At 41.9% G+C, this 27,190-nt stretch overlaps 1 long non-coding RNA gene across 2 annotated transcripts in view; it reads right to left on the bottom strand.

Moving 5' to 3' along the window:
• The window catches only part of LOC116470355 (uncharacterized), a 111,920-nt gene that overhangs the window by 21,255 nt on the left and 63,475 nt on the right, over window positions 1-27,190 (bottom strand). The window contains exon 4 of one of the 2 annotated variants that reach the window (XR_009214004.1): window positions 25,110-25,231. The exons of the other annotated variant lie outside the window; for it this stretch is intronic. This is a non-coding gene — a long non-coding RNA (uncharacterized LOC116470355). The remainder of the gene's footprint in view (window positions 1-25,109; window positions 25,232-27,190) is intronic. 2 annotated transcript variants of the gene reach the window in all.

Raw genomic sequence — 27,190 nt, 5'->3', positions numbered from 1 at the left:
AAACATCTGCAGAGTTTCAAACAAACGCCCAAAGTTCCCCTTCCAACCAAATGGCTGTCTAAATCCTTCCTGCAATAGAAACTCTGATCTCATATTAATGTAAACTGGGAGTGGGGAAGTGGATTATGCGACCAAGGAAATCACTGGGAATTAGGAAAGTGATCAGAAAGGAAAGAGGGCCTGTATTAGTTTCGCAGGGCTGCCATAACAAATTTTCCCAAATGCGGCAGCTTAAAACACCAGAAATTTATTCTCTGTCATTTCTGGAGGCCACAAGTCCAAAACCAAGGTGTTGGTAGGGCCATATTCTCTCTGAAACCTCTATGGGAAACTTGTTTTTGTTTATTCCAGCTTCTTATGGCTCCTGGTGTTCCTTGGCTGGTGGCAGCATCATCAGTCTCTGCCTCTGTCTGCCTATGGCCTTCTTCGCTGTCTGTATGTGTCCTTTTCTGGCTCCTATAGGGAAATTCTAATTGGATTTAGGGCCTATCCTAACCCAGGATGATCTCATCTCAGTCCTTACCTTGACTATATTTGCAGCAACCCTATTTCCAAATAAGGCCACATTCTGAGGTTCCATGAATTCTGAAATGTATGGAGACACTGTAACTGATTAGGGGAGCACCCTGTGGACTAGGTGAGGAGACATGGAGACACAGTGAACAGATTGATTAGGCCACTGCCTAATCTCTACCAGCCTGGAAACTCAGTATGGGTTGGAATATTTCACCTGAGCCCTGTACATTCCCTAAGATTCCATGATACGTTTTACTGGCTGACAGCCATGCCATTTTGTTACAAACTATATTCCTCCTTTCCACAGTGAGGTGTTGGTGCTGGGTTTACACCAAAATGACCAAAATAAAATTGTTAAGGAGAAGTGAAAAGTACAACACTGTCCAACCTTGGAATCAATATTTGGTTAGAGGATCTCTCTCTTTTATTTGTGCGTTTGGTTTTCCTTGCCCAGGTATATCAGCTCATACCTAACTCTACTCTATTTCTTACCACCTCCTTGTAGAAATGCAGGCTTTGACCTAGAAAGTAAGTTCCATGAGGGCAGGAAATCAGTAAGTGCTCGATAAACATTTGTTGGATGAATAAAGAGAAGGGGATGATGTGGGGCAAAGAACAAAAAGGAAGGGGAAAAGAATGCTTCTGAACAGTGAATCTGGGCTGGAGTTCCCTTAACTAGTGCCACCACTTTTGATGATGTGCCTTAAATCCTCATAACTGCATCTTCCTGATTTGTGAAAGAGGAATAATTATGTACATCTTGCAGGGCTTTTGTGAGGATTAGAGAAACATGTACAAAATATTCAGCACTGAGTCTTATGCAGAGGAGCTCAGTAAGTGACAATTAGGATTATTATTGGCTTGTTTATTCTATGTATACAATTCTTCTGCTGCTGTTTTAACTACTGCCAAGGACATTCTGAGAAAATTAAGCCCATGCTAACCTATGTCATTTGCAATTTGATGTTTTTTAACTCAGCAATATCCTAAATTATTGTTAGTATATCCTTTTCTCTCAAATGAAAAGATGCCCAGAAGCAACTAACTAGCCACATATAGGTTAGGCAACAATTTTCACCCAGCACACAAATACTCTGATAGTACTTTCAACATGCAAGTCAATTGCACTTTGAATTTTTCAAGCTGACTTTCAGCTTTCTGTATCATGAGGATTATATTTGCCGTCTACTCTCCCTGGCTTTACTGTAGTGAGGATTACCGAGTTGATATGTATTAAGTACTCTGAGCTTCTGGGAGGAAAAGGTGTCATAGGAGCACAAAGAAGTATTAATAGTAAATGCCAAATGAATTGCTTTAACTCAATGGCATGTTAAAGGCTTTACCCAGAAAATCATAAGGAAACAGTAAATCATGATTTCTACAAATAATTCAATTCTCTTATTGTTTTTCATACATGTGTGCACTAATGCATAAAATAGACAGTAATTCTAAAATTTATGAATTTGCTGTTTAAACTTTAAACATCTCAAAGCTAATTAGTTGTTTAGTTTTCTTAAATTCTAATGAAAGCACTTCATACATATATGTTGGATCCTCAGCACAGTCAAGATTCATCAAATATTTTGTGATAGCATTTATGATCAAGGCAGAACGCCTTAATTAAACAAATAATTAGCCTTGAGGAGAGTAGTGAACACAACAGTCTAATTAGTGAATTCGTTAACTGTTCCTCTCAGTGACTGAACCAATAGCCAATAGCCAATATGCAGCCAGATACTGTAGTTACTTTGGTTATGGGAATTACATGTTATCTCTGCAATGCACAATGGCAAAAACAAAACATTACATGAATTAATGAACTTGAATATGTTGTAACAGAATAAAGGTTAGACTAGGAGCTAAGAAATGCTGGTTTTAGTTCAGGCTGCCACTCATAAGCCATGTGACCTAGGATAGCTAACTTAAACTTCCTGGCCTCAGTTTCCTCAATTATAAATTATGAGAGCTGGACTAGATGATTTCTGGAGCCCTTTCCAGTACTAGCATTTCACACGCTTGTTGTGAGGGATCCCTCCCTTTCAATTCTTATTTTTGAAGCCACTTGCTTCCTAGCACTGTGTCTGTCAAATAACACTGCTGCCGGCAATTTACAAGTTAGGTCTGTGGGTGCGGGAGAGAGGCTTCTGCCTGATCTAGTTTTGTTTACAGTGGCAACATTTCAGCACATCCTCTGTGCTTTCAGCAGGAAGCAGTCAGGCAGTAAAATTGCTCTAGCATAAAACAAATCCAGCTGCAGGGCATCTTCAAAATGCTCCCTATGTGTTTTTCGATTTAGCCTGCTATTAAAATTTTAAAGCACAATTTAGAGCTACAGTGTGCAGTCTTCTGTTACAAAATGAATCCAGGTTTCTCATTACTGGCTTTGGAGTGTCAGGGCAGGGTAAAAGGAAAATGAGATGTGCAGAGAAAGAAGACATTTTGGAATGTGGAGCACGATTTGCCTTTGGCTCCCTCCTTTCCAAGCATTCATCATCTGTACCTCACGCAGGGCTTCAACCCATTCTGCCCACAAGCCAGCCAGTCAGTTCAGAGCTGCAGGATCAGAGAGGAAATTGGAGCAGGGCCAACCTACTCTGCAGGACTGGGTGGTTTGAATGAGACGTGTGATCCAAGGAGCTGCGGGTCCAGGATTGGCATAAGGGGTGCAAGCAGTGGGCAGAGGACATCCAAGCCGGAGATGCGGCATGCACAAAGCAGTCAGGAGGAAGAGCATGGTGGGTGTGGACAATAACAACCACTTCTCTGTGGATTTGCCTTTAATGGAAGAAAAAGCAAGCCATGAGATGGAGAGAATGGCAGTGGCCACTGATGTAAATTCTTGCAGGCCTGTGTTGCACTGCCCAGATCCCCTGCAGGGCTGAAGAACTTATTCCAGAGCTGCTACTGCCCAGGAATTGCCCTCAGCTGCAAACAGCTATCTTTCCCAAGGCCACACGCCCCCTTCCCAGGGGCAACCTACCTCCAATAACTAGTCAATGTTGGAGGGCTGAGATATATAGACTCTAAATAATACTCCCTAATGCTTTTTCTACATGATAATCTGCACCTCAGGGTGCTCCTCAAGGAGCCCAACCTGCAACTCGATGCTGGAGAGATTGATGTACCCCCATGGCAATGGTGAGTGGCTGAAAGGTTTGAAACAGGGGGTTAACCCTGATCATATCTGCAACTTTAAAAGATCACTCTCATGGCAGTGTGTGGAGGGTGCATTGAAGTGGGCAAACACAAAGGAATAGTGTTGTGTGGAAAACGACTTTGATGCAATGTAGCCTCCAAGTACACAACCAGGAGGACTATCCCAGAAACAGAGCTATATCATGCAACAGAAAATGCACAGAGCAAATGAAATCTTTGTAAATTGATACTCAAGCTACACAGTTCATTAAATCTGTTCAAAACACACAGTGAGAAGCAAGATGAAGTAAACAGAGTGTTAAAACACTTAGGATAGGGTGTGAGCAGGTGAAAGGACTTTTTTTTTTTTTTTTTTTTGAACCGAGTCTTGCTCTGTCACCCAGGCTGGAGTGCAGTGGTGCTATCTTGGCTCACTACAACCTCCCTTTCCCAGGTTCAAGCAATTCTCGTGCCTCCGCCTCCCAAGAAGCTGGGATTACAAGTGCCCACCACCACACCCAGATAATTTTTTGTATTTTTTGTAGAGATGGGGTTTTGCCATGTGGGCCAGGTGGTTTCAAACTCCTGGCCTCAAGCAACCCACCTGCCTTGGCCTCCCAAAGTGCTGGGATTATAGGCATAAGCCACTGTGCCTGGCCAAGACCATGCTCCTTAGGTCTTGTTCATATGTACTCTCTCTCTCCCAACTCCCCAACCCCTGCCCTGCCCCATCATCCTTCTCCACTGATGGTGATGTGGTTATCTGGACTAGAGTTGAGATTTGAGCAAGGGGCTCACTGACAGAAGATGCCCAAGGCCAAAGACACACAATCACTCTGCTGAAAGAATGCAGAGCAAGTACACCTGGCCACAGCTATAGTTTTCCAAATAGCTCACTGAACAGCTGCAGTTTTTATCTACAGTTATTAGACAAAGCACATGTAGGCCCAGAAAGGAATCCTAATCATACTGGGTGTCAGCCCTGGGTGGCTGATTTAGAGACAGTGTAACTGTCAGCCCAGTGAGAGCATAATCCTCTCTATCTGTAAGCAACTCTCTTGGTTGGTACACCATATTTTTTATTTATTCTGTGTACTCTTGGCAAGTCTTACAGTTAACAACTTGCCATCTATATTTAACACATCTTACAAATTATGTCTCACATGGTACTTAATTAATCATTAATTATACTTTACACATCCTATGAGTTTTGCCTATATCTCATAAACTCTTTACTTACTGAGCAATGCTTCATACTTCTTATGAGTTGCATCCATCCTTCGTTTGTCTTTTATAGTAGAATTAAATATTCTCAAATACTTCGGCAAATGTACATGACACACAGAGACCTCTTTGGAGATTTTTGCAAAAAAGGAGGCTATAGATGATGTGGTTTTGAATTAGGGAAGTGGCTGTGGAGATTCAAAAGCTACTCTAGAAAGGGAAATGAGCAGGAATGACGATAGATTAGACATAGGTGAATATGATGGACACTGTTGACTGGATGACCCTGTATAGCAGATGCATTTGACAGAATAACTTAAGCATACTCTGAGAATGACCCTGTATGGCAGATGCACCTGAATGCATGTTTGCAGATCTGTGCTAAGAAATCTGGGAGCAAACACCAAAAGCAATGGCAACAAAAGCCAAAATCGACAAATGGGATCTCATTAAACTAAAGAGCTTCTGCACAGCAAAAGAAACTATCATCAGAGTGAACAGGCAACCTACAGAATGGGAGAAAATTTTTGCAACCTACTCATCTGACAAAGGGCTAATATCCAGAATCTACAATGAACTCAAACAAATTTACAAGAAAAAAACAAACAACCCCATCAAAAAGTGGGCAGAGGACATGAACAGACACTTCTCAAAAGAAGACATTTATGCAGCCAAAAAAACACATGAAGAAATGCTCATCATCACTGGCCATCAGAGAAACGCAAATCAAAACCACAGTGAGATACCATCTCACACCAGTTACAATGGCCATCATTAAAAAATCAGGAAACAACAGGTGCTGGAGAGGATGTGGAGAAATAGGAACACTTTTACACTGTTGGTGGGACTGTAAACTAGTTCAACCATTGTGGAAGTCAGTGTGGCGATTCCTCAGGGATCTAGAACTAGAAATACCATTTGACCCAGCCATCCCATTACTGGCTATATACCCAAAGGACTATAAATCATGCTGCTATAAAGCCACATGCACACGTATGTTTATTGCGGCACTATTCACAATAGCAAAGAGTTGGAACCAACCCAAATGTCCAACAACGATAGACTGGATTAAGAAAATGTGGCACATATACACCATGGAATACTATGCGGCCATAAAAAATGATGAGTTTGTGTCCTTTGTAGGGACATGGATGAAACTGGAAACATCATTCTCAGTAAACTATCGCAAGGACAAAAAACCAAACACCGCATGTTCTCACTCATAGGTGGGAATTGAACAATGAGAACTCATGGACACAGGAAGGGGAACATCACACTCCGGGGACTGTTGTGGGGTGGGAGGAGGGCGGAGGGACAGCATTAGGAGATACACCTAATGCTAAATGATGAGTTAATGGGTGCAGGAAATCAACATGGCACATGGATACATATGTAACAAACCTGCACATTCTAAAGTATAATAAAAAAAAAAAAAAAAAGAGTCTGGAGTAGCCAATGGATTCTTCCTATCCAGGAGAACATCTGAACCCTGTCCACCCTTGCTTTTTACAAGTCATTGCAGTTCTCCTGTCCAGCCCACCGCCACCGGGCAATGCCATTCTTCTGTCCAGCCTGCTGCCACTGGACCATCCCTTTGTGTGAGCTACACTCAATAAATCCCATGTCTCGTTTGCTGGCTCTGGGTCTCTTCTTTGGCCTCTTGAACCTGATGCCATCCCTATTGGAGTTGATGGGAGTCTGGCACAGCAGACCTAACATCCATTCCCATTCCCTTTTCCCTTGGCTGTTTCCAGTGTAGAGATCAGAAAACCTAAATATTCATTTGCAGCATCTCTGTGGCCGAGGGTGGCCAAAACACATGGCTCTACCCAATGAGATCTATGTGAAACTCTGCTAGGAGGATTCTATGGCAGCTTTTGCTTTTCTTAATAATGAAATGGACAGATACAGCTGGATCCAGCCCTGTGGTCTTCTTCCTGTCTTAAACAAGAACATGACGCTTTGAACTGTAACAACCATTTTGTTAAGTACAATGAGACAAGGAGCCACTGTGCTAAGAACGGGAGCGTGCAAGTATAGGAAGAGCCTGGGACTTGACATCTTTGAGCTGCTGCTTCAGCCCTGGACTGCCAGCCTCCAGGCCTATTGTTACGGGAGAAGAATGAACCCCTATTGTTGAACCATCATGAGCCAGATTTTCTGCTACTCGTAGCCAAATATACCGTAAATTCTCAGTGAAAAGGCAGTGGAGGCAGGATAAATTAATCAAATGGCCAGACCTCATTGCAAAAGGCACTGGGAAATAAAGCTTTTATTTTAGTTGGTCATGCACCCAACTAAAAATTAGAAGGTCTCTTACTAATATAAAAGGACAATTAGCAGTGTATTCCATAGGAAGATGCAAGCTGATACTGCACAGAAATACAAAGTCAACTTGCCTGTCTTCTCTGGCTCTCTAGTGTCCCACAATTGCAAATCAATTCAGAATGATTAAACTAGAGCCTTAGAGATGAGGTAGGGTAGGGGGGAGTGTGAGGCTTAACATTTTTAAAAGCTCCTCAGATGATTCTTAACGAGCAGCCAGAACTGAGAACTTCTACTTTTAATAAATATACCTATTTTGGCATACACATGTGGTCAATCCTTCTCTCTAAACTTTATGTAATGTTGAGCTTAGTTATCTGCATCTGAACAGAGATGGGGACACCAGAACATTAGGAATATACAGAACCCTGTTTCTCCTGTAGACTCACTGTATTGCTGTGAATCTGGAATGCAAACTACAGGCTATGCTTTCTAAAGCATCAAGATAGTCTATTGAGTGACATATTACCATTCTGCTACATTTTTGTCAACAGCTGCAAGTGTCACCAAAATTTTCATCTACATGGCAAACAGAAAGTAATCCCACTGCTCTCTTTTTCTGTCTGCAAATTTTTCTACAGAATCCCTTTTCAAGTTGAGCCTTTTTCTCACCCCAGAGTGAAAACATTCCTGGTCATGCTTTCAGTAAAGTTCTTTTCTTGTGTCTCAATTCAGCCTTACCCTTGCAGTGGTCATACATTTCTGGCAACAGCTCAGGAATGCAAAAATGTAAAAATCTCTACTTTTCATGACTAAGTTCTATCATATCTTGAGCCCCCATTGTACTTGATGGAATAACTGGAAGCAAGTCAATTCCCGGTAAACTCTGCTCAGTCAGGGTTTTTCTCCCTCCCCACTTGCCCTGGGAGGTGGGGAGAGACTGATAGAACATCTGGACATGGAGGGGGCTCATCTGGTCCTGGGCTGTCATCTGTGCATGCTGGCATCCTCTGCCTTGTCCTTGTTCCCAGGAGTCGCCAATCGTCAGCATCTATCGCTGCTGGCATCTACGAAGGCAACTGAGTTCCCATCTGGCCTTTGATGCAAGGACAGGGCTGACATCTGCTCTTGGGCCACCCCTTCCCAATACGAAGCATTTCCTAATCTGCCAGCCCTCTTTGTGATACTTCTGTGCCATCTTGAACAAGGGTGGATGTGCTCCTGGCCACTCTAGGTCATAGGAGACTCACAGAATTCTCTTATGCCCTTGCTGCCCTCATCTGCCATGCTAAGATGCTTCTTCTCGACTCTCACACTAGAGCAAAGACAGTCTCAGACATTCGGCATTTTTCTGGGACCCTTTAGGGAGAAAAGACAGACCCTGTGTTCCCTCAGTTTTCTCTTGCCACAGTCCCCCATCCCCATCAGGCCAGAAAAGAGCCGGCTCAGGCCTCCCCTTAGAGACCCATAGCAGTGTCTCCCCTCTTCCCCATCATTCCCAGCCACAGCATCTTTATCTAGTCAGGGAAGCAGGAAAAATGCAGTTTCTATGACTGGGAACACAGTAGGGGCAAAAATATGAATCCTTTAACGTACAGAAATTAAAATAATGAATATATCAAATCTATTTATCATTCATACTTCAAAAATATCCTACTACAGCCATGAAGAAGAATAAAATCATGTCCTTTGCAGTAGCGTGGATGCAGCTGGAGGCCATAATCCTCCTCAATTAACACAGAAATGGAAAACCAAATACCGCATGTTCTCACTTATAAGTGGGAGCTAAACGTTGGGTACTCATGGACATAAATATGGCAACGATAGACACTGTGGACTAACAGAGGACGAAAGGGGATGTATGTACATGCAGGGAAAAGGTATTGTAATGTTGGTGAGTACAGTATATAATTTAGTAACTTTTTTGGAAAAATTTGGTAAATCGGCCAAAACTAAAACTGTAATTCTAGGAGCCCCTTGCAAAAGTGAACCAACTGAACAAGGATGTGAGCCAGGTTAATCATGGCAGTAGTGTCTACAACAACAACAGCAAAAAGTGGAGACAACTTAAATGACCATCAAAAGGAGACGGGTTACGTAAGTTGTAAATTATATTAAATTAATATAATTAAATATCATGTAACTGTTCAAAACAAACATGAAGTGATGTGTTATATTCTAACATGGAAAATTCTCCAAGACATATTATTAACTGAAAAAATCATGTGTAGGGCAGTGTGACAAGTATAACGGCCGTTTCCATGTAAATAAACAACTATATTATACAGATATTGGTACTCATTAATTCACAGAAAATATTTCCTGGGAGTAAGCAGAAAATTGTTCATTTCTCTATAGTTCTGATTTTCTAACCAAATCCATGTTTACTTTTTATTGTTTTTAATGTCAGCCACAATTATATGCCTACGGAATTACAGAAAATTCTTTTTTCATGTAGAATTAATTTTAAAATCAGTATTAACAAAAAATAAATAAGGTGTAAAATACACACTGGATTCTGAAGACTTAATAATACAAAAAAGGAATGTAAATGATCTTAATTCTGTATATTGATTGCACGTTGAAATTATAATATTTGGATATATAAGGTACATGAAATTAATTTCTTCTGTTTCTTTTGACTTTTTTTTTTTTTTCGAGATGGAGTCTCGCTCTGTCACCCAGGCTGGAGTGTAATGGCCCGATCTCAGCTCACTGCAACCTCCACCTCCCAGGTTCAAGCGATTGTCCCACCTCAGGCTCCCAAGTAGCTGGAACTCCAGGTGCGCACCACCACACCCGGCTAATTTTTTATATTTTTAGTAGAGACGAGGTTTCACCATGTTGGCCAGGCTGGTCTCGAACTCCTGATCTCAAGTGATCCACCCACTTTGGCCTCCCAAAGTGTTGGGATTACAGGCGTGAGCCACCGCACCCGGCCTCTTTTTACTTTTTTAAAGGTAAGATATGACTGTTAAAATTTGCTGTTAAAAACCACAATTCTGAAAATTTTAAAATTACAAATGTGGTTAGCATCATATTCATCACATTACTATTAGCACTACTGTGGATTTCCTCCACATGCTCAATGCAAAATGTCATTTGCAGTTTCAGGTCCAGTCATGGACCCCAAGTGAAGCACCCTCCTCCAGGTACAGATGAAGCAAAACCAACAGAGAGCCATGTATTTGGATTGGGCTATATTGGGTCACCATAAAAATGTATTTCCTGAGCTTTATGGTGATGTTAATCTTGGTTCAGGACCACTGTTATGAACATCCCTATGAATGGCTGGAAGCAGTGGCTCATACCTGTAATCCCAGCACTCTGAGAGGCCAAGGACGGAGCCCACGAGTTTGAAACCAGCCTGAGCAACATAGGGAGACCCTATCTCTAAAAAAAATAATTAAAGTAACACACAAAAAAACAGGTATAGTGGTGTGCACCTGTGGTTCCAGATACTCGGGAGGCTGAGGTGGGAGGATTGCTGGGGCCTAGGAGGTTGAGGCCGTACTGAGCAGTGATCATACCACTTCACTCCAGCCTTAGTGACAGAGGGAGAACCCGACTCAAAAAACAAAAAGCATCCCTATGAATCTTGTGTTTTAGCTGAGAATGGGTATTTTTTATTACTTTTGTCACAGAATCTTCATAGAGAACCTTTATAAAGAAAGTAGCATAGACAGAATTGTGCTTCTACTGATTAATTTGTCACTGGAATATCCAGCATTTACTGAGCCCTTGCTATACATTGAACACAGCTTTAAGTTCTTTACATTGATCAGCTTCCTTAATCCTCACAACTTAGTGAGGTAGGTACCAGGATTATTCCCATTTTACAGGTGGGGAAATGGGGAGTAATTGCTTACAGGACTGAGTCCATAAATGGTGGAACAGACCCTAGGTTCTAAATCTCTACAGTACCTTATAGATCCTGTGAGTTATAGACCCCACCAGGTTTCCTTTTGGAAATGGCTGCTGGGATGCCTGACTCAGTGAAAAGTATCTAACTGTGGTATAGTCTTACAATATTCTCATTCCTGGCTATGGTGTATATCCCTACATTTGTGTTCCTTATTCTTCTTTTCAATCTCCTAATTTAATCTGCTTTCCATATTTATTTATCCAGGTGAGCTGCCACACAGCCTTTGCAGAAGATGGCATTGTGTGCACCTCCTCAGATCCTCATGGCCTTGCCAGCCTCTCGGATGTTGGCAGCTTCCTCTGCCTATGTCACTACTTTGATGATGGCTCTGTGCAGGTCCATGCAGACTGCAGCCTAACATCCACACCTCATGTGGCTACCTCCTCTCACTGTTTTTGCATTCACAGGAAGTGGCAAAGGGACCCCATGATGCAAACAGGAAATGTGGGACAGTTATCCTTTAACCAATGGGCAAGAGGGATGGCAGGAAGACACCAGGCAAGTATTCTCTCTGTTTCTATGTTCAGTAGAACGTTCCAAGGCACAGGTTTTCTGAACAGACTCCCTGGAGATCAGCCATGTGGCCAAGCTATTCACTGTGTCTCTTCAAATCTTGTGAAGAAGTAGCCCACTTGGTATTTGCTTCTTACTCTTCCCTGTTTTAATTACCCTTTCCTCACTTTCACTGCCCTAGGATTACACCTCCCAATAAAGCATTTCCTCTCAACCTTGCCATAGACACTTGGGCTCTAGAAAACCAAATTAAGGCTGTATGGCACAAATTAATCTTAAAAATGAACTGGCCAGGTTGTAACTATTGTACTATTGTAGTGGGGTGGCTGTGGCAGTGCTATGACAGCGATACCAGAATTTTTAATTGCAGTTACCAACCTAGTACGATTTTAAAACTTGTGTCATTTTTGTCATTACCACAATCACCTTTCCCCCTGGATAATATAATGGGTTACTAAGAGAATGTAAAACCACAGAAGGATGTCTTCCTCCGAGCAAATCCTGAGTAAATATTTGGTAGATGAACAGATAGATAGGTAGATAGATAGATAGATGATAGATAGATAGATAGATAGATAGATAGATAGATAGATAGATAGATAGATAGATAGATAGATAGATAGATAGATAGATAGATAGATAGATAGATAGATAATCTGGATAAGGGATACTGAATGGATTGATAAATTTTGTGGGTTTTTAATGATGAAGAGTAAACTTCCTCTGTCTCTTCCATCTGGATCCCTGCTTGTTCAGACCACAATCTTAGTAACCGGCAAAGACAAAGCTCAGTGAAGGAGATAGATCGCCATGAAACTAATGTTCCATATTCTCATCTTCTCCAGTCTCCAACCTTTTGGCTCTGCACCATTACTCCTAATCCCTGCCTCAGGCTTTCATTGCTTTGTCACCCAATCATAACTGCTTAACTAGCTTTAACTCTTGGCCCTTTGTATCTGTTATATACCTGGCTCTCTGGCTTGGTCCATTCACTGTTGTGGATATAGATTGTTTTTTACTTTCTATTAACCCCAGACCACTAGGACCCAATCCTCCCCACCAGAGGGAAATCTGTTAGTACATGAGTTCTACAGTTCTGCCCTCGAAACTCATGTGCAGTATTTTCCCAGGCACATCGCCCAGCACCACAGTCTCTGGAGGAATGGCGCATTGCTGTGAATGGTGGATCAATTTCTTTTTTGCCCAACATCTGCCACTGCCCAATCAGAAGCAGCTTATTTGCTCTACTTTTGAAGTAATACAAAGAGAGAGAAAGAATGTTGGTGACAGACTGTCCTCAGAAGAATCTGGGAGTAGAGCAAGAAAAGTCTATTTTTGGGCACATATTTCTGTTTATTGTAGTATGAAAATATCTTTCTACATAGATTTTTCTTATTTATTTCCCCTATTGCATCAGTTAGGGATTCAGTTCAGCTGCAAATAGCAAAACCCCAAAGAACAGTGACTTATATAATTCACCTTAGAGGGAGTTCACTTCCCCACATTTCCTGGTTGCATCATGGGGTTCCTTTGGCACTTCATCTGAATTCAGAAATGGTGGAGGGAGGTGGACGCATGAGGTGTGGACCTCAGGCTGCAGTCTGCATGGACCTACACAGAGCCATCATCACAGCAGTGACAGAGGCAGAGCAATTTTATTTTTCTCAATGAGTAATGAGAAATCTGGAGGGAGACAGTTGGCAGCAGTGAATTCATTGTTCAAGGATGTCAAGGCCAAAGTGTTTATGATTCTCATGGTCTGTCCTTCATCGTCACTGCATATTCTATCATTACTACAGTGTCTACAATGCAGGCACGGGAAAAAAAAATAGAAAGGGCAAAGTACAAAAGGGCACATGTCAACTCAGTCCCTGGAGCTCCCCCCAGTGTCTTCTGATTGCATCCTGCTGGGTAGTGTGAGTCACAGGGCCGTCCCTATCTTCAAAGGAAGGGTGTGTAGTCGTGCATCTATGCGCATGCCTAACCCCCTCCCCACCCCATCAGAAAATTAGAGTTGTACAAAAAAAAAAAAAAAAAGGAAGTAGAGACTGATAGCGATTGGACAGGCAAGGAGCACTGTCAGTTTCTGAAACTGGGCAAGGAAACAAAGGAAGCTAAGAGCATTCAAGAAAATCTGAAAGTATGGCTATGAGGAAATGTGTTTATTGCATAAACATTTATTTTTATTGTCAGGAACAGATGTCTTCCCATATAGCTTTCTTTACTGATTTCTGCTAACATAGGAATATAAAATTAGTTGATCCCAGCCGGGCGCAGTGGCTCAGCACTGTAATCCCAGCACTTTGCGGGGCCGAGGCAAGTGGATCACGAGGTCAGGAGTTTGAGACCAGCCTGACCAACATGGTGAAACTCCGTCTCTACTAAAAATACAAAAATTAGCCAGGAGTGGTGGCACGCGCCTGTAATCCCAGCTACTCAGGAGGCTGAGGCAGGAGAATCACTTGAACCTCGGAGGTGGAGGCTGCAGTGAGCCAAGATCACACCACTTCACTCCAGCCTGGGTGACAGAGCAAGACTCAGTCTCAAAAAAAACAAACAAACAAAAAAAAAAAACAAAAAACAATTAGTTGACCCTACTGTGTGGTAACACCCATCTGGGCCCACCTGCATTGCCGCCATAGGACAAGGAGTCCTGATACATATAGGCCGATACTCATGATGTTTGCTGTGCTGTGAGTAAAAATGTTTTTCTTCCCTGACCCAGGAATCCTGTGTCTTTGGCCAGCATCGGTGGCAGGCTAACTTGTCAACTTGCAAGTTGGGTAAAAATCTCAGACCCTTCACAATTCTCAACAGTTTTCCTAGATAGAATAGTTAAAGAAGCCTTTTGTTAGAAGATGAGATTTCATGTGAGACTTAATGGGTAAAAAGGAGCTGGCCATGGGGAGAGACTGGAAAAATAAAAGAAGAAATGGGATCTGCAGAGGCCCTGAGACCTTCGAAAAACTAAAAGACCAGTGTAGCTGGAGTGAGGTGAAAAAGCAGGAACAAGGCAAAGTAAATCTTGAGGGATGAACTGGCATACAGTTATGCAGGACTTTGGTGACAATGCAAAGAGTTTGGGATTTTATTCTCAAAGCAATGGTAAGCCACTGAAACTAATGACATGATCCCATTTCTGTTTTATAAAGATCACATTGACCATTAAGTTAGGTGTGTCTTAAATGTGAAAAGATAAGAACAGGATAACTAATTAGGAGATTCCAATAGTAATCTACTTAAGAAAGTTGGCTGGGCACAGTGGCTCATGCCTGTAGTCCCAGCGCTTGGAGAGTCCAAGGTGGGTGGATCACTTGAGGTCAGGAGTTCGAGACTAGCCTGGCCAACATGGTAAAACCCCGTCTCTACTAGAAGTACAAAAAAATTAGCTGGGCTTGATGGTGCATGCCTGTAGTCCCAGTTACTCTGGAGGCTGAGACACAAGAATCACTTGAATCCAGAAGGCGGAGGTTGCAGCTAGCTGAAATTGCACCACTGCACTCTAGCCTGGGCCACAGAGTAAGATTCCATCTCAAAAAAGGAAGTGACTGTTTTCCTCATATATAAAGATCTCCCACAAATCAGTTAAGAAAAAGACCAAACCCCTAATGGTAAAATGGACAAAGCATATAAGGGATTGATTAAAGAAAAGGCTGTTAAAATGGAAAAAAATGCTTAATCTCACAATAAAAGAAATAAAAATAAAATCATACTGGGATAATAACTTTTTGCCTCTCAGATTGCCAATGATTGATAAATTTTATATATATTTCAGTGGCAACACTCTGGAAAATAGGTACCACCCTCAGGTATTCCCAGGAGTAGTATAAGTCAATGCAATGCTGTGGAGAGTAATTGGCACTACAATCAAAATTAACATATTCATACAGTGTGACTTAGCAATGCTACTTCCAATTGTTCTTAATTTTGACTGAAAAACACAAGATCTATAAATTTGGAAACGAGAGTTTTATTTCTTATAAAAGTTGCAGCCTGCAGGCTGAGAAGTATAGCTTCCAGTAGGAACCAAAAGCAGGCACTTCAAAGGAGGAAAGGTGAGACAGAAATTTATGCTGAATAGGTTGGCTAACTACACATATTCAGCAAGTTATAGGAGAAGCTATGAATATTCATGAAGGGGGTGCTACACACATGCATAGTAAGCAAATATGCATGTTACATATGTTTTATGTTCACTTTGGAGTGGAGACTTTTTTTTAATTGCTCTGTCACCTAGGCTGGAGTACAGTGGCGTGAGCACAGCTCGTTGCAGCCTCAACCTCCCATGCTCAAGTGATCCTCCCACCTTAGCCTCCTGAGTAGCTGGGACCACAGGTGTGCACCAGCATACCTGGCTACTTGTTTTTTTAAAATTTTTTGAAAAGACAGTCTTGCCATGTTGCCCAGGCTGGTCTTGAACTCCTGGGCTTAAGTGGCCTCCCTCCTCAGCCTCCCAAATTGCTGGGATTGTAGGTATGACCCACCACACTAGCTAAACTCAACACTTAAAAGTAATAAAATTAGGCCATATGTCAAAAAATAAAACAGAGGACACAGAGGTGATCCATATGCAGCTTCCGTGGACCAGCCAGAACCAGTCTATGTTCAGTGATCTTTTATCAGGACGAAATGCTGGTCAGTTGTTATGCCAAAACTGCAAAAAAGGAATGGGAGTCCAGCTCCAGTGCCAGTTAGGTGGTTGAAATCAGTGGTGGCTGCTTTACAAGCTCTCCAGCCCCCTTCAGGTTGCCCTAAGGACACTCCTTCAGGTAACTGCCATTGGTGTGGAAAGCCAGGCCACTGGAATACAAACTGTCCCAATGAGATAAATGGGGAAAAGCCCCACACAGCTTGCCCTCTCTGCCACAAGCTCCACAGCTGGTAATGGGATTCCCTGAGGGTCAAAGGGGCCCCAGGACAGAATCTCAATCCATCCATCCTGATGGCCTTGAGCTGAAGGGCCTCTCTGTTCTGGCTGGCTTCCAAATCAGACATGGTCATCAACAAGACAAAGCCAAGGGCAACTCTGGAGGCTGAAAGTAATATAAGTTTCCCTTTTGGGTTAAAGAGCTGCCCACTCTGTGCTAATCTCCTTCTCTGAGCAACTCTCCTCCAAATCCTGCTTTCATAATGAGGTAAATGACACCTTCTCCCTCTAAAAGAAAGGATTCACACTGCTTTGGGGCAAAAATATAGTTTCCAAGATGGGTGTCTGCTTAATATTTACCCAACCTCTGAATTCATCTTTCTCTCTAGTAGCTTTCTTTCTCCTGGGAAGACTATCTAAATCTTTAACCAGTAAATTAGACCTTGAAGGTCCTACCTAAGGGGCTTAGAAATAGCCCAGACTTATTCAAACAAGCTCTAAAAAAAATCTAATTAAGTAATCTCCTGAGTGGGGAATAACATCTACAACATGTAGATAACCTCCTTATCTGCTCCTCCTTCACAGGACTCGTGCAGCAACACGCAGTACAAACCATAACTTCCTAACAAAGGAAAATGACTTTTGTCTAATTCAAAGCTTATAAAGCTAAAGAGATATGCTTGTTAAGGAGCATTATGGAGAAACGAGATTTTGTATTAAAAGAATCATGTATGGGAAATTCTTGTTCAAAAGTAAAATAACTGGTTGTTTAAAAACAGGGATGTTTAGGACAAGTCAGAAGTTCCAAGCATATTTTAGATGGTCTGTGTAAGTCATGAGAAAATAAAAGGAAATTTATGAGAGAAACATGCTCAAGTTGTTTTTTTGTCAGCAATTTAAACAACCCTGCTTATTCCTGTGAACCAACCAGTGATCTGTGACTGCAGCTCACAAGAAACAAGAGGGATGGGTAATGTAAAAATCTGGATCAGTATTCTAATTCTGGGCACATATTGGAGTCAGCTAGCAACCACATGCACCCAAGTCTTAGCAGGCATAACTACAGCCACCAGCTACCTGGGCTGTCAGCAGCCTTAGGGTATTTTGGAGCTGTCTTCACCCCTTATTTTATTTTGACATTCATCTAAATATAATAACCTTATTTGTCCTCTCTTGTCTTAAGGCCATCAAGCTCCAGATGATCCTCAGTAAGGGATACTATCGTCTCAATGTTCAAGGGTCACCCTTCTACAAGGGACCTCTAGATTGCCCATCAGTGGGACATGACAGAGGCAAAATCCTGCCCCTGTCTCTCTTAGACCTGACTGGATACTGCTTCCACCAACCCACACAGCCAACCCTGCCCTGACAGCTAGCAAGAAGCCAAAACCCACAGACCCATAACCACCACCCCTCTATCCGGAAGAAGCAGTTACAGAAGACTGACCTTCATCCATTTTCCCCAAAGAATTGGGATCTTGAATTCATGAGGGGGGAAATGTTACAGTCAGGCGTGAGCAGGGCAGGAGAGGGCTTCCCCCAACACAGACACACCAGGAGTGTTGGGCAACCATCAGGTGATGGTCAGGCGATTGTTAACGATCTCTCTGAAGTAGTAATTGATCACAGCTGGCATCAGGAAAAGGTGGTCTCCTACTAGATAGAAAACACCTGAACTGATCAGCTACTTCCTGATAAGATCTCAGGAGTTGGGAGAAGACCCCAGAAGTATGCCAACATATAAACCCCCAAATCAAAACATCAAACCACACACTTGTCTTTCAAGTCACCTGCTTGGCCCTCTTCCAAGTGTACTTGCCTTCTTTTCATTCCTGCTCTAAAGCTTTATTTTATTTTATTTTTGAGATGGAGTCTCTCTCTGTCACCCAGGCTGAAGTGCAGTGGCACCATCTCAGCTCACTGCAAGCTCTACCTCCCAGGTTCATACCATTCTTCTGCCTCAGCCTCCCAAGTAGCTAGGACTACAGGCACCTGCCACCATGCCTGGCTACTTTTTTGTATTTTTTTTTTACTGGAGACGGGGTTTCACCGTGTTGGCCAGGATGGTCTCAATCTCCTGACCTCGTGATCTGCCCGCCTCGGCCTCCTAAAGTGCTGGGATTACAGGTGTGAGCCACCGTGCCTAGCCTCTAAAGCTGTTTAATAAACTTTCACTCCTGCTCTGAAACTTGACTCAGTCTTTCCTTCTGCCTTATGCCCCTCAGTTGAATTCTTTCTTCTGAGGAGGCAAGAACTGAGGTTGCTGCAGACCCATATGGATTCACTGCTGGTAATAATACTGGCAGCCTGGAGACCCTGGAATTGCTACTGGTGTCTGAGTGGGACAGTCCTGTGAGACTGAACCCTTAACCTGTGGAGTCTGCACTAACTGTAGATGTTAGTGTCAAAATGGAATTGAATTATTGAACATCCAGTTAGTGTAGAAATTGGAGAATTGGGGTGAAAAAATAGCATGTATTTGGTGCCAGGAAAAAATCACACAACAGAGAAGAGCATTGGTTGCCTCTGAAGAAAAAAAATGACTGGCTTGAAAACAGCTGGCCTTTGCTATATGCTATTTTGCAGCTTTAAAAATTTTAACCATGAATGTGTGTCAATTCAAAAATATAAATAAATAAAATATTAAATGAGTGAGATACATGCTAGTGGCCTTTTCGGGATTTGAAAGGAGAGCTGGAAAGAAGTCTATGGATTCTAGACATATTTAAGGTAGACTCAATAGAATTTCCTGATGGAATGGATAGGGTGGATAAGGAAAGAGGAGCAGTCAAGGATGACTCCCAAGTTTCCAGTCTGTACAAACAGGCAAGTGGAGATAACATCGACTGAGATGGGGAAGACTAGGGAGGACAGAGGGGAGTGTCTTAGATTCAATTCCCTACAAGTGAAGACCTTGGGTATGTGTAGTTTTTTGAGGGACTGCAGGAAAAGGAAAAGCATGAAGTGGACGAGGGAAACAGGATAGGAAAGGAGAAAGAACAAAACAAGAGAAGGCTTATGCTCCACATAAACCTCTCATAGAGTTGTCTGTGCCCTATGAAGACAAGAAGACCAGTATCAGTCTATCATTGGCTGTAAAAATAACTTCCAGCACAAGGTGGGTCATTTCAGCTGAAGGTGATTCTCCAGAGCAGGGGGCAGCTGTGCACCATTAGCAGCCAACATTCACAGCCACTGAGGAAGGGGTGCTCCAGCCCAGTAATGGGGATTGGGCAGGCCAGGAAGATAGCATCCACCACAGGAAGTAAAAACAAGAGTTTCATCTTGTGCTTGGAAAGCCCGAGATATCTTGAAGATATCAAGAGTGAAGAGGGAAGTCAGAAAGTCTGGAGCTCAGAGAGTAGGTCCGTAACAGACATACAAATATGGTGTGTTCAACAGATAGATGGTGTTTTAAAAATTATGTGGGTATCTCTGTACTGATGCAGAAAGAGCTCTAACATATACAGGAGAGTGAAAAAAAGCAAGATGCAGAATGGTGTTTGATACTGTTTTTTGTGCAAGAAAGGGGAACAATAGGAATTAACACATGAGCTCGCACATATAAACGTACATAACCATACATGTTCATTTACAAAAGGAAGCACTGGGAGAGTAAACTGATAAAAGTGCTTACCTGAGGGGTAAACACGTGGGGTGGATGAGAATAGGTGTAAACCTGAGACTTCTCAAAGTATTTTTATATGTATTCAACTTTTTAAATGATTGTCTGTTGCAAATATAATTTTTAAGGGAAAGAAAGCCATGTGGATAGTTGAGATCTACGAGAAAAGAAAGAAATAAACAAGGTTCAGATCCAAGTCCCAAGGATCAACATTTAGAATTTTGCTAACAGAGGAAGGACCAATAAAAAGATCAAGAAGAAACAGGTCAGGTACCAGGTGAAAGGAGAAAAACAGCATCCTGGTGTTACAGCTCAAGCCATGGCTGCAGTGGCCACTATTGGTAACTTGATACTGGCCACGATGGAAGGATTTACACTATGCAAAGTGGAAAATGCCACCATTCAGGGCTCTTCCCCCATCCCAAGCCAGTTTACCTGCATATCACTGCAGAGAAGTGAGGAGAGAGAAAGTTCTGAGAAGGCAGAAGAGTGTTTGACAATGTGAAATGTGACTGAGAGGACAATGGGACAAAGACAGAAAGATGTCTGTCATTTGTGGAGTTATCAACGTGGAGGCCATTAGTGATTTAGCAGCAGTTTCAGTGGAGAGGTGGGAATGGAAGCTTGCCTAGAGAGAAGAGCAACAAGAGGTGAAGAAGTAAAGATGCTAAGTGTACACTATTCTCCCAAGCTTTGCTGTGAAGGGGAGAAAAAAAGCAGAAAGTTGCTGATTTGGGATCAAGGGAGGAATATGTATGTGTTTCAAGAAGAATACTATTAGAAGCAATATGTATACTGACAGAGAAGAGAGAGGACATTGAAAAGAGATCTCCACGGCCCACATGAAAGAACTCACATTTGATGGAAAGGAAACCCTGTCCATTAGAGGAAGAAGTTTATCAATCTCCAAGCAGTGTTTGCGATGGGAGGTGCTCAGATATGCAAGGCCCTGCAATCTCCCTGCCTGTGAAATTTCATTACCAACACCATGACATTGTTCTTAAGACAGGGTGCACACATATGCCTTTCTCTAAGACACGTAATCGGTAAGTAAATACATTTCTAAGAGCCCTCTACATCTCAAAGAAAGCTGGGATACGTACCTAAAAACCCAGCACTCCAGCTGCAGGGAGACGGGAACCTGCCGAAATGTATAAATATTCCAGGCAAATGAGTTGCAAAAAGAAGATAGAGGTAATTATATCTCAGGTTTTCACTGTCTGCCACTTCTAGAGTATACTTGACTTCAAAAAGTGTTAATGTTTAATTAATACATTCTTACTTTTGGTAGCTCAGCTAAAAGGGTTGCTTCTAGTGAACAGGTGTACATTAAATTGAAACATAAAAGAGACTTAAAGTGCTTGGAATGAAGAAAAAGACCTTAAGAAGATGGAAATTATGATTACCTTAACTGTTTTGAAAAGGAAAGGACTGATCTTTCACTCAAGAGGGAGGAGTTCCAGCCATTGTACCATCATCTTTTAACCTGACTTCCATCATCTTTTAACCTGACTTCCATCATCTTTTAACCCGATTTTGTAGCTATGAAGAGCAATGCCTTTGACAAATCACATGTGAATGGGGTCCTTGCTCTGCTAACTGGGTAACCATAGAGTTGTGTAGTGAAAAGCCTTGGAATAAAATGCCTAGCACTCTGCCTGTGATGAATAATAAGAAGCAATTATTATTTTTATGTTATTCATCTCTGAGAATTCTGCTATTGCTGTGTTATTACCTAAATGTATGTGCATGACACTAGACTCACATTCTTTCCCAACCTGCTATCACAGATGAATTATCCAGTGGCTAATAACTGTGACTTTTTCATGAAGGATGAGTTCCTGTTTGCAACTCTGCTGGATTTTAAGATATTTCCATTCCAATAAAGACCTCTGTCTGTGAACATTGTGTCCACATTGATGTCTGTAGTAACTGCTGACCAATTGACAGATTAGTATGTTTCAGGTGGAGTTGGAGGCATTTTAAGAGTTTCAAACTAGTGTTTGGGACTTAACCACTTTGTTCTCAAAGGCAAGTCATTATATTGTTGGGGAAGATTTCTCCCATTCTATTTGGAAATATACCATAGGACAAGTTCCTTGGACGCAAAATCAGAGATGGAGATTCTTGTGCAAGCAATTGACTGAGACAATGAGACAGAAAAAACCTGTAAGGGAGTGAAAAGCAGAATAGGGGAATGGAAGTTAAGCAAAGATGTGGTTTAAGGAAAAGTTTAGCCTTAGCCTGATGTCATGGGGAACTCTGCAGCATGAATTGTACTAGTTTGTTCTACTGTGAGGCAAGGGAGCTAGGCTTTTATACCACCCCCTATCAGTTAGTCATTGGCCACAGGCCACCCTTCAGGGCAGAGGGGATCATAACCTCCCTGGCTTCTGTGGACGAAACGGTTCCCATTGACTACGGGCAGTTTCCCTAAGATGGGGGCAGCTGCCCACCATTACTAGCAGCAAACACCCATAGTGAATGGGGGTTGCAAGCTCCAGCCCAGAAATCAGGGATCAGGGTGGGGCATTGTATTAGTCAGGGTTCTTCAGGAAAACAGAACCAGCAGGATATATAGAGAGATATATGAAGAGATTTATTATAGGAATTGGCTCATGTGGTTATGGAAGCCAAGAAGTGCCAACCAGGAGAACCAATGGTGAAATTCAGTCTGCATGTGAGAGTCTAAGTGGTTAATGGGGTTAGTCCTGGTCCCCGTCTGAAAGCTTAAGAATCAAGAGTGCTGATGTACAAGAATAGGAGATGGATGTCTCAGCTCAAGCAGAGGGAGTGAATGTGCCCTTCCTCCACCTTTTTGTTCTATTCTGAACCACAATGAATTGGATGCCCACCCACATTGGGGAGGGTCATCTGCTTTACTCAGTGATTCATCTGGATATTTGTCCCCACCCCCAACCCATGTTGAAATGTAATCCCCCATGTTGGAGGTGGGGCCTGGTAGAAGGTGTTTGGATCATGGGGGCTGATATGATTAGGCTTTGTGTCCCCACTCAAATTTCATCTTGAATTGTAATCCTCATACTCCTCATAATCCCCATAATCTCCATGTGTCAAAAGAGAGACCAGGTGGAGGCAATTGGTCATAGCTCTTTGCCCTGGTGAAGTAACCCAAACCTTCATTCCTGAAGAATTTGGGCATTAGTAGTCCTGCCTGGATTAGATTTGTTATAGTTTCCCATGGACCTTAATCACAGGGCATGGTAATACTGAGATACACCCTAAGGAATCTCCTGTATTCCAGACACACTCTACCTTACCTCCATTGTGGAGTAGTAGTGCAATTTCCCCTTTGTAGTCAGGATTAATCACCCCAGCTAACACTACAACTCACAACTCCCTTCTTTTCCTGTTGATTCAGAGGCATGAAGAGTCAAAGTCATCAAGTGGCAGTCTTAAGTTAACACTTTAGTTGAATCGTTGCTAATGTCTCCTAGTGGAAGCAATTCTCCCTCAGGAACTAAGACTTCTATGCCAGCAGAGCATAAATTCTTGGTAGCAGAAAGTAAAACTTTTGTTAGTGAGTCACTAATGAGTGTTAGGAGTTATAGGGAGTGGTACCACTCCCATTTCCACCCCTTGATTCCTGGACCCATGAATCTTGGCTGTCTAAGAAACAGCACCACAAATTGAATGCTGATTCAGAGCATATACGGCCTTCTGGAGAACCCTGCCCAGCGCTGCAAGGTATTGCCACCTGCCTGGCACTACGAGTCTTCAAAAAGGCCATTCCACTGTTCCATCAAGCCACCTGCTTCAGGATGGTGCAGAAGAAGGAAAAACTAGTGAATTCCATGAACATGAGCCCGTTACTGCACTTCTTTGGTTGTGAAGTGAGTTCCTTGGTCAGAAGCAATGCTGCATGGAATATCATGATGGTGGATAAGGCATTCTGTAAATCCATGAATTGTAGTTTTGACAAAAGCATTGTGTTTTTCAGAGGAGACAAATCCAGAGTATATACTCCAGCAAGGAGAAAACACTGCTCCTTCCAAGTGATCCAGTGTAATCAATCTGCCACCAGGTAGCTGGTTGATCATGGGTAATGATGCCATATCGGGGCCTCAGTGTTGCTCTCTGCTGCTGGCTAATTGGTCTCTCAGCAGTGGATGTAGCCAGGTCAGCCTTGGTGAGTAGAAGTCTGGGTTACTGAGCCCATATATAACCTTCATCCCTGTCACCATAACTACTTTGCTCATGAGCCCATCAGGCACTGACAGGGAGAGCTGGGGTAAGAGGCTGACTGGTAGTCACAGAATGGGTCAACCTATCCACTTAATTACTAAAATCACCCTTTGCTGAGGTCACCATTTGGTGAGCACTCACATGGGACACAAACATTTTTGTGGGTTTTTTGTTTCTGTTTTTGTTTTTTTGCCCACTCAGAGCGGTCTATCCACATGCTTCTTGCACAGATTTCTTTGTCATCAATTTTCCTCCCAATTCTATTATGCCACATAGCTTTGGTCGCAATAGCCACTCTCTTAATATAATCTTGGGCATCATGCACAATTTCTGAACCTTCTAACATAGTCTTGGGAGCATCAACACGAGATAAACAACAGCAAAAAGCAAATCATCACAAGGCCCCTGCATTTGTTGTTTTCCCAAGGAAAGAAAGACAATTTTGAACCATAATACTGGAATTATATTTATGTGAAATGGAAAATGACTATTCTTCGCAGAACCTGAAATCACTTTTTTGGCACCTGAATTCACACATATACAACATGTATCAATTCTGTTGCCTGCAGTCAAGTAAAAGTTCTCTGTTTTTAAAATAAGAGCATTACATTCTCTTCCATTATACTAATTTATGTAGGTTATTATCACCTTAAGTACTATATAAAGTATAATTTCTATCTGATCATTTCACTTCATTTATTTAAATATGTAACACTGTCTTTTTAACCCCATATGTTGGATAAATTTTATACTAATCACACTGGTTTTTCAGTATAAAATAAAGTGCAAGTTTAGCATACTTCAACAAACCAGCAGAGCTGCAAGAAGAATACCTTGGGCTGGATTTGGTGCATGATGTGAGCATTCTTGGTGACTTCTCCTCTACAGCAGGGTGTTTAGGAAGTCCTAGCAAATCTGGCTCTGTACCAAGAAATTCAGGGGCATATTTTTTTGCCTGTGAATCAAATGAAACACCCCTTGGCAGACTCACCCATAGAAGGCCCCAGGAACAGCTGGGTGAAATTAAATTGTATTTATTTCTGTACTGGTTATGGCCAGGAGCCAGGAGTTCTACACCCAAGACACAGCCTGCAGAGCACATGAGCAGTGGTATTGATTGTGGCTGCAGCTCCACTTTCATTGTGGACAGGATGTGAAGCATTAATTTTTCTACTTAAAATATTCCTGAAGGATATGAACGGACTGTTCATTTTTTGCTCTTGGCCCAATTTTTCTGATACCCAGGTAATTCTCACATGTCTACACAATAAAGGGGAGAATTGCACAATTTTGTCATAGAGTCAGATGACTCGTGCAACTAATCCAGTCAAAAATGTCCACAATGATCTGGTCTCAGATTCACTAAGTAACTGTTTAGTAATTTCATGTGACATTTTGAGCACTGGATTTAAGAGTCACGGAGACTCAATATTGTAAAATATCATTTCCCTCAAATTAATCCGTTAGTTCATCTGGGAGATTAAATGTGCTGAGAAAGCTGAGAATCTTTCGGGGAAGGGGTGAAAGACTTCTGAGATGGGGACCCACTTTATCAGATGAAAAACTTGCTGTCAAGCTATAGTAACTTCAGCGGTGTGGTAGTAGGTGAGAAGAGCTATTCAGGTGGATGGGACCAAACAGCCCAGAACAAGATCATATGCCTATGGAAATTTAGTATGTATTATCTTTTGTGATTCAGATCTGTGAAGAAGGTATAGATTATTAGGGAAGTTGTGTTGAGACTTGGAAAAAAATTAAATTACTATGTTATCATTCAGGATATACTACCCCTCTCCTCAATCCAGATAAATTAAAGATTTAAACACTTTAAAATCTATAATAGACGAGAAGAAAATATCGAATTTGTGTGTGTCTGTCATGTGGAAATAGAAAAAAGCCTTTCTAAACACAAGCCTAAGCCAGGTGCAGTGGCTCACACCTGTAATTCCAGCGCTTTGGGAGGCCAAGAAGGGAGGAGCACTTGAAGCCAGGAGTTCAAGACCAGCCTAGGCAATACAGTGAGACCCCATCTATACAAAAAATTACAAAACTAATTAGCCAGGCATAGTAGTGCATGCCTGTAGTCCCAGCTACTTGGGAGGATGAGGCAGGAGGACAGCTTGAGCCCAAGAATTCAAGGCTGCAGTGAGCCTAGGATCATGCCAATATACTCCAGCCTTGGCAGCAGAGGAAAATTCTGTCTCTAAAAAAATTTATTAAATAAAATAAATAAACACAACCCTAAGCCCTGAAGTCTTAACAGAAAAGATGACTTCATTTGATTCTACATAACTAAAATAGACAGTTTAGGGAAAAATAAATACAAATTCCTATTCACATGTAAAAAAGATGTTCACTCTTATATTAAGGAAATACAAACTAAGCATTAAAAAACTTTTTGCCCATCAGGCAATTTTTTAAAGTTTCAAAACCAATATTAGTGAGAAAATGAGGAAAGGAGTACTTTCAGAGAAAAGAGTGTTTGTACGACTTTTATAAAAGCAAGTTGACAATATCAATAAAAATTTTAAATGCACATACTTTCCTGACAATTCCATATTGACATGGCAAAAATATGTCAAGACATTTACTGCAGCATTGCATATATCAACAAAAACTATAATAGAAACAACTAAACTAGTCCACTATTGCTGGCTATTTTGTCTCCATTAACTGTACAAAAAGAAAAATAAGTAAATTATGATATATCCAGGTGATAGAATATTATTTAGTCACTAAAAAAAATCCTGATATATAAAATCACAACACATATAAATAAATGGAAAAAAATTTATAATACAGAAAATTCTTTTTATTTTTTTGGAGATGGAGTCTCGCTCTGTGGCCCAGGCTGGAGTGCAGTGGCGCGATCTCGGCTCACTGCAAGCTCCACCTCCCAGGTTTCACCGTGTTA

This window comes from Hylobates moloch, unplaced genomic scaffold (assembly GCF_009828535.3).
Source record: "Hylobates moloch isolate HMO894 unplaced genomic scaffold, HMol_V3 SCAFFOLD_6, whole genome shotgun sequence".
Taxonomy (NCBI): Eukaryota; Metazoa; Chordata; class Mammalia; order Primates; family Hylobatidae; genus Hylobates; species Hylobates moloch.
The sequence above is the reverse complement of the archived record's forward strand: the minus strand, read 5'-3'. Positions and strand labels throughout refer to the sequence as shown.